The sequence below is a fragment of the Dipodomys merriami genome, unplaced genomic scaffold (assembly GCF_024711535.1).
Source record: "Dipodomys merriami isolate MVZ:Mamm:240054 unplaced genomic scaffold, mDipMer1.0.p SCAF_262, whole genome shotgun sequence".
Classification (NCBI taxonomy): Eukaryota; Metazoa; Chordata; class Mammalia; order Rodentia; family Heteromyidae; genus Dipodomys; species Dipodomys merriami.
In genome coordinates, this window is record NW_027204071.1 from 1,629,950 (window position 1) to 1,638,092 (window position 8,143).

Consider the following 8,143-nt stretch of genomic DNA (forward strand, 5'->3'; position numbering starts at 1 on the left):
CAAAAAAGACCCTGTGGATATTATGAGAGGTACAGGGAGAACATGCCCAACACCAGTGATTAGGGAAATGTGGATCCAAATTAACATTAAATTCATTAAAGTGACAAAATCAGAGAGGACTGATTGTGCTAGATTCTAAGAGGTGATGTGCTTAGAGTTTCCTGGAGGTTTACAGAGCAGAGGCTTGTTTTCCAAATGGCGGTGCAGGGAGATGGTATGCACCTCTAGCTCCCAAGTGCATGCCAACAGCAGAAGGCAGTGACACACACCTATGTGCATACTACATTGCTCACCATAGTCAAAGAAGCCAGAAGCACCCTAAGGACCCCTTGGCAGGTGACTGTACACAGAGAACATCACATGTATGAACAGTGGAGTATTTAAACGCCATGGGCTGTACACAGAATATGTGCCCACACTGGAGTATTGACACATAGTGGGCTATACAGAGAACATGGCATGCACACACAGTGGATTATTTACACATCATGAGACTCGGAGAACATGGTATATGCACACAGTGGAGTATTGACAAACAGTGGGCTGTACACAGAGACATGGCATGTGCACACAATGGAGTATTGACACACAGTGGGCTGCACACAGAGAGCACAGAGTGCGCACAAGTGGAATATTGACACACAGTGGACTGTACATGGAGAACACAGCATGTTCCCACAGCGGAGAACTTATACACAGTGGACTGTACATGGAGACATGACCTGTTCACACAGTGGAATTACAAACTGTGGACTATACACAGAGAACAGGGTGTGTACACACAGAGGGGTATTGATACACCATGGGGTGTACATGTAGAACACGGCCTGTGCATGCAGTGGAGTATTTACACACAGTGCACTGTACACGGAGAGCGTGGTGTGTCCATGCAGTGGAGTACTGACACACAGTGGGCTGTACATGGAGGACACAGTGTGGGCACACAGGGGAATACTGACACACAGTGAACTGCACACAGAGAACACAGCATGTACACCCAGGGGAGTATTGACACACAGTGGACTGTACACGGAGAACATTACATATACATATAGTGGAGTATTTACATACAATGGACTATACACAGGGAACATGATTTGTGCATGCAGTGGAGTATTTACAAACAGTGGACCATACCCACAGAACATGACGTGTGATTGCAGTAGAGTATTCACACATAGTGGACTACATGGAAAACACAATACATGCATGCAGTGGAGTATTGATTCTGGGAAGAAAGGTAAGAGGCTGACTGTTGGGCCTACAATGGCCGTTCCTGAGAATGGTTGGCACTGAGGACCTCCTGGACTTCTTGGAAATCCTGTCTCCTCAATCCGGCTGCCTGAAACCTCATTCCGGCCCTCAGCCCCTCATCCCAGCTGCCAGGGGACCCCTGTTGGCCCTGGTCACTCATCTCGTGGTGCCTGCAGATCCCACTGGCCAGCCTTGGGCCACTTTCCCTGGGTGGCCCAACACCCTATCTGGACCCCAGATCCTCTGCCCAGGTTGTCTTGAGATGCTGTCTGGTCCTTAGCCCATGACCTCCCTAACACCAGAGCTGGAAGACCTTTGACCCCTTGCCCTGGAGTTTTCCCAGTCTCAGCCAGCTGGCTCTTGGCCTCTTGCCAAGAACATGTCCAGCCCTCAGCCCCTAGACCTGGTCTGCCCAGACACCCTGCCATTTGCATTCCTCCTATTAGAGGCTCAGCATGCTCTGAGCTGTGCACTCCACATTGAAAGGGTTACCTTGGGGCTCAAGGTAGCCCACTGGGAGCTTCTCTCAAGTATGTAGACTCATGAAGGTACTGGTGTGGCCAGGCTGTGGCTGGCAGGCTTCCTGGCCATGTGTAGATGTCTTCTATGAAAGACATTTTGTTTTATTTTGTGAGAAATGAGACAGTGTCTCAATCAAGCCCAGGCCATCCTTGAACTTACATTCCTACTGAGGAAACCACCACACTGTGCTCATTTCTTTGCCACATTATAGGGGCAGTGTGCCTAACTCCCAGTGTGCTGCTGAGGAAATGCCTTGGGCAGTTGGCAGTGGGCAGGAGAAGCCACAAGGTCTCTGAATTGATGAAGTGGATGTGCAGCCTGGCCTGGCACCTTGTTGCAAGACTAGAGGGATCAGATTCCTGGAAGTTGAACATGCACAGTGTTTTGTTCTGGTAAGTTAGCCCAGGCAGGTGTCAGTGATGTGTAGGATAGGAGGACTTTAAATGTGGTTTTCATCCGGTCTTGACAACTGAATGGATTTAGGATTAGAAGGGGGGAGGGGTGACAGAGTTCAGTTGCCTATGACCACATACATGTGCTCATGTGTCTATCCTCTCTGCCCACCCCATTTTTTCTTTGTGCTGTGTATGGGGAACTGATGCTAAAGCTCTTGTTAAATGTGGAATTCAGAGGTAAACAATCATTCTTCTCTTAACTATCTTGAGAACAGGGCTTGCTGTGTGCCTTAGGCTGGACTTTGGTGTAGCTTTCCTCATGCCTCTTCTTCCCAAGTGCTTGGATTATGGGGTGCCTGGCTCATTTATTTTAATTTTTTTGGCAGTACTGGGGTTTGAACCCAGGGCATTGCCTTTGGTATATAGGCATTTCAACCTTAGAACCACACTTCCCACCTTGGCCCTTTTTCCATTATTTTTCTTATAGGTTCTCACTTCCCCCTTCCTTCTACCTATGTCTCCCAGGGAGCTGAGATTACAGAAATGAACTGTCATACTCAAAGGAGTCTAATTTTTAAAATCTTTTGAAGTATTCTGGTGAGAGAAGATTTTAGGATATGATTCTTTGTATTTTACTCTAAGCTTGCTGATTAGCCTAGCTTCTTTTGCCTTCTGATTGTTTTCATTAATTTATCAGAGATAGCAGGAACGAATTACCAGATCCTACAATGGCTACAAGATCTTATACATCTGACCTTACCTCTGCTCTTTCTTCTCTAGTTCTACTTCTAGTTAGCCTGCTTTGAGCTTGAATTATGTTCCAGATTGGTTTTTTCCACTTCTGTTAACACAGAGCTATAAATTAGGCATACAAGTTTTGCTTTGACTTCAGTAGCAATAACAAAAATCACTTTTCTTGCAAAGATTACTTGTGTCAATTTTTCCTTGTTGTAGCAATTTTTAGGATGTAATATCACTTAAGTGTTAATACCGTTCAGTGTGTCAGCAGCAGGGATTCCTTTGCTTTGATCATTGTTCTAATTGTCTATATTGGATTTGGAACATTTCGGGGTTCATATTGTTGAGTCTTGAAGTCTTCCCTTTGTTCTAGAATTTCCTTAATCTACACCTAAGGTTTAGTTTTTGTGAGGCTTGTTGATCATGGATGTGTAGTTGTAAATCAGAAGGAGTGGTGGACTGGCTGTTGTTCACATTAACCACTGCCCTTGTCCTGCATTTGCAGGCATTGATTCTGACTGCCAGAGGCCATACATTTAGTGGGCATTCCTGTGGGGGTTGTGCCACCGGGTTGCTGACCACCTCTTCTGTGCCCCATTCTGTACTTGGACTTGGTGGCACGCTTGTTTTCCTAATTTCTCTTTGGAAACAGACAGTTTTGGCTCAAATAACTGTGAAGATTGTACCTGTGGGCTCAAAGGGGGTTTAGGGGAAGAGGTTATCCAAAACTCTGATGTCTGCAACAGTTGATGGGGTGTGGAGGGTTGGCTCTGACCTTTCTTTGCCTTCCAGAATGATGTTAGCCATGGAAGACTTAGGGGGGAAACACTACCATCTTTTCCAGCACGAGGACTTGGAACTTCATTTCTTAGACATTGGAACAACTTTTCCACTTCTGTTCCAGGTTCTCTACAGATGCAGTAGCAGCAGAGCAGGCAGGTGAACTGTGTATGCCCTGTGAGATGTCTGGGTAGATACATGGGCATAGAGAGGCCTGGCAAGTCCTGAATAGCTCAGGTAAGCAGCCCAGAGGGATAGGCTGGTAAGGGTAATGTTTAGGGAGAAACTTGGGCCTAAGAAGGGCTTGTTCCCATACTATGTCATTGAGGCAGCTATCTGTCCTCCAGATCTCATCCTGGTATACAGACATATTTTGGGTGATTGTAGGAGGCCAGGGAATGCTGTAAACCATTGTTATAAAGGTTTCCTCACCCTGATGAGTGCTCTTTTCCTCATGAGTGCTCTTTTCCTGGTGAGTATGTGCTCTCCTCCTGGTGTATATGTTCTCCTAGTGAGTGCTCTCCTCCTGGTTGAGTGTTCACCATTTTACTCCCACTTGTGGACTAGTGGATGCTGATGACATTCTTGGAGAGCCTGGGAGGAGGAGCATCAGTGTGTCTTCCTCTTCTTTTTTTTTAGAAACAAAGGACTTTATTAGTCACAGTAATAGCAGTGGCCCAAGAACCCCCATCTTCTTGTCCTGGTTCTCTGAGACCCAATTCACGCAGCAGGGTAACATGAAGACAGCTGAGTGATCACTGCTCATGCAGTAAGTTGTATGGTGAGAACGGAACCTCAACTTTAGGAAACCTGAACACTTTATAATACAAAATAGTATAGGTGTTCTTTATCCAAAGAGAGACAGTGTCTTCTATAGTGGTTCACAATACAAAAATATTTTAGAAGTTACTTCAGGACTAAAGCAGTCATTGCCTTTTGTAGCAAAACATGGACATTGAGAGCTATGTGAAGAACTGCCTCCTCAACAGATGTTTCAAATAATTTATTGAAAAAAACTAATAAATTATGTGTATCATATATGATACTTTCCCATAAGAAAAATTTTAACTTGATTTTTGAAAATTTCACAAAACTGTAAACATTTTTATTTTTACTTATTTTTCTTTTGCCAGTTTTGGGGCTTGAACATTGGGCCTTGGCACTGTCCCTGAGCTCCTTTTGCTCACAGCTAGCACTTGAGCCACAGCACTACTTCTGGCTTTTTCTATAATTAATTGGAGGTAAGAGTCTCACAAACTTCTCTGCCCTGATTGAGCTGGCTTTGAACCCTGATCCTCAGATCTCAGCTTCCTGAGTAGCTAGTATTACAGGTGTGAGACATCGGTGCCCGGCAAAAGTTTGTATTTTTAAAAAGATGACAAAACAGTGAAACTACCACAGTGTTATATGTGTTTTCTTCATTTTTCTTCTTAGGAAAAAGGCTAAAAACATTTAATATATTTTCTCATGATTTTTCTGCTAAAAGGATATACAAAAGTGGATGAATCTATCTTTTCTTTGTTCAAAATATTTTAACCATTAAAGTCTAATGACATGTTACAATACATATATTTGTATGATGTTCCTATTTCTATAACAGTTTCTCTACACTCTATGAACAGTGCATACATGATTCAGTGTAAATCCTTACAGTGTTTCATTGTTACAGAACTTGAGTTCAAGTCAAATAAGGGAAAGACTAGGTCTAAGTCAGTCCTCACCTGTTTTCACAGCCATACTGGAGCCTGACCAGGTGATGTGCTGTCAGCCCAGCTTAGGAGGCCTAGAGGTAAGTCAAGCCACCCTTTGAATTGCAGATTCACCTTGTTGTTAAACACAGATAGGATATGCAGATATACTGTGATTAAGCCCCTGGGAAATCCTGCCTCTCTTGGTGCCTTTTGTTTTATGTTGGGGTTTTGTCACGACCCAAGCATGAGGTTTTGGTCTTTAAAAGTTTGGTGTAAGCTCTAGTCTAGGCTGCTGGTCTATGAGACAGGAGTCTACCATGTAGACACCGGCCTTTAAATAAAGATTCCTGATTTGAGCTTTCAAAATGTGGCTTCTCTGGATTTGCATCTGAGATACCTTATAACACAAGTGGATGTTAATGAACATGACCAAAGTCTTTGTTTAAAATATTATTATAGCACCAGTAGAATTTGACTAAATGTGAACCAAATTCATAATACGTTCTCTAAAATCCTATTCAACAACTTGAGGTTTGTTATGTTTGTATATCTCCTGCGTATGAGAGAAAATAGGTTAATTCTGTAGCAGGACACCACAAAAAAAAAAAAAGAAAGAAAGAAAGCATCATTTTTTTCCATATGTAACTAAACTATTGTGCTAATATATGTGCTATTGTGCTGTATATGTGCATATAATTCAAAAGTATTGAAGAAAGAATAGCACCTTAGAAACAACCCTAACATAAATAGTATAACAAAAAATTTTAAGTCTAATAATCTCTTTACAACTCTTTTCTTATTTGTTTCCTGGACCTAGCTCATTCACTTACATAAAATTATTTACGGAGCCCTATATTATAAATCAAATGTTTGTATAAACAAAAACCACATTAGATGTTTGGCAAGCAAAAATAAATTAATTTGATTAAATTACCATAGCTAAGATATGGAACCAACCTAGATGCCCCTTAGTAGATGAATGGATCAAGAAAATGTGGTATATATACACAATGGAATTCTATGCCTCCATCAGAAAGAATGATATTTCCCCATTTGAAGGAAATGGAAAGGCTTGGAAAAAATTATATTAAGTGAAGTAAGCCAAGCCCAAAGAAACAAAGGTCCCATGGTTTCCCTTATTTGCAATATCTAGTATATGTATGAGTCAAGCAGGACAGGTCAGATAATGTGATGTTGGGAAAATGAACCCTTAGATAAGTATTTAAATGTTTTTTTTCTTTCATGCATTTGTTTCTAACTCATTTATAAGATTATTTCTTTGTAGCTTTGTATGTCCCTCCCCCACAGTACAACCCCTGCTTCCACTATATTTGATGTCGGTATAATTTGTGGAGGATATGGGGAAAAACAAGTCGGTTAAGGATACAGGTAGACCCGATGCAACTATGAGAAGTACAAGTTGTCATGTCAAAAAGAAACTTTACAACTTTGGTGCGGGGGAGGGAGGGTTAGGATTGGGTGGGGGGGCGGGGGGAGGCTGGGAAGGGATGTGAAGGGTAAACAAAGGAGGAGGCTGCAATGATTGATAAGAAATGTACTCATTATTTTGCCCATGTAACTGTAACCCCTATGTACAATATGTTCACAAAAAATAAAAATTAAAATTAATAAAAAAAGAAGAATGACCAAAGATTATATTCAGAGAACAACATTTCTTCATTTAAGTTGAGTGGAGGTTAAGTGTTATGTATACATATGTTAATTGTATTACTCTGTATTTGCTGATGCCCAAAAAATTTAATAATATAAAAACAAAACAAAACAAAAAAGCAGTCTGGAGATTCACATTGTGGTTATTCACCAACATTAGACTTTCAACCAAGCAAGGAGAGACATAAGAATCATGAAGCTCTTCTCAGCATGATTTCCTCCTTCAAAACTAACTCCATTATCCTGGGTATCTAAGCACATTCACTTTATTCTGAACAATAAATGGGGTTTGTCTTTTCTGTGGAGTGAAATGTGTGGAACAGCCTTTGCTGAAACATTAAGAATTATTTCTACTATAACCCGATTTTGTCTTCAGAAATAGAGCAATATCCAGTGATTGCATTGTTTGTGGTTATTTTTAAATTGATTAAAGCTTCCACTAATTATGTCACACACAAAAAAAAACCCCAAAAATCATTTAGTGCCAGGTGCCAATGGCTAATGCTTTTAACCCTTGCTACTCTGGAGGCTGAGATCTAAGGATCATGGTTCAAAGCCAGCCTGGGCAGGAACATCTTTGAAACATGTATCTCTAAATAACCAGCAAAAAGCTGGAAGTGAAGCTGTGGCTCAAGTGGTAGAGGCTCGAGTGAAAAACTAATAGATTGCACCCGAGCTCTGAATTCAAACTCAAGTAAAGAAAGAAAGAAAGAAAGAAAGAAAGAAAGAAAGAAAGAAAGAAAGAAAGAAAGAAAGAAAGAAAGAAAGAAAGAAGGAAGGAAGGAAGGAAGGAAGGAAAGAAGGAAGGAAGGAAGGAAGGAAGGAAGGAAGGAAGGAAGGAAGGAAGGAAGGAAGGAAGGAAGGAAGGAAGGAAGGAAGGAAGGAAGGAAAGAAGATTTACTCAACAGCTGATATGTGTATAGATGGATGATGACAGAATGGACCACATGTTCACGAACTTGTGGTAAAGGGATGCAGAACAGGCAAGTGGCCTGTACACAACAACTAAGCAATGGAACTCGCATTAGAGCCCAGGAGAGGGACTGTGTGGGACCAAAGCCAGTCTCCGCCCAGCACTGTGAGGGCCAGGAC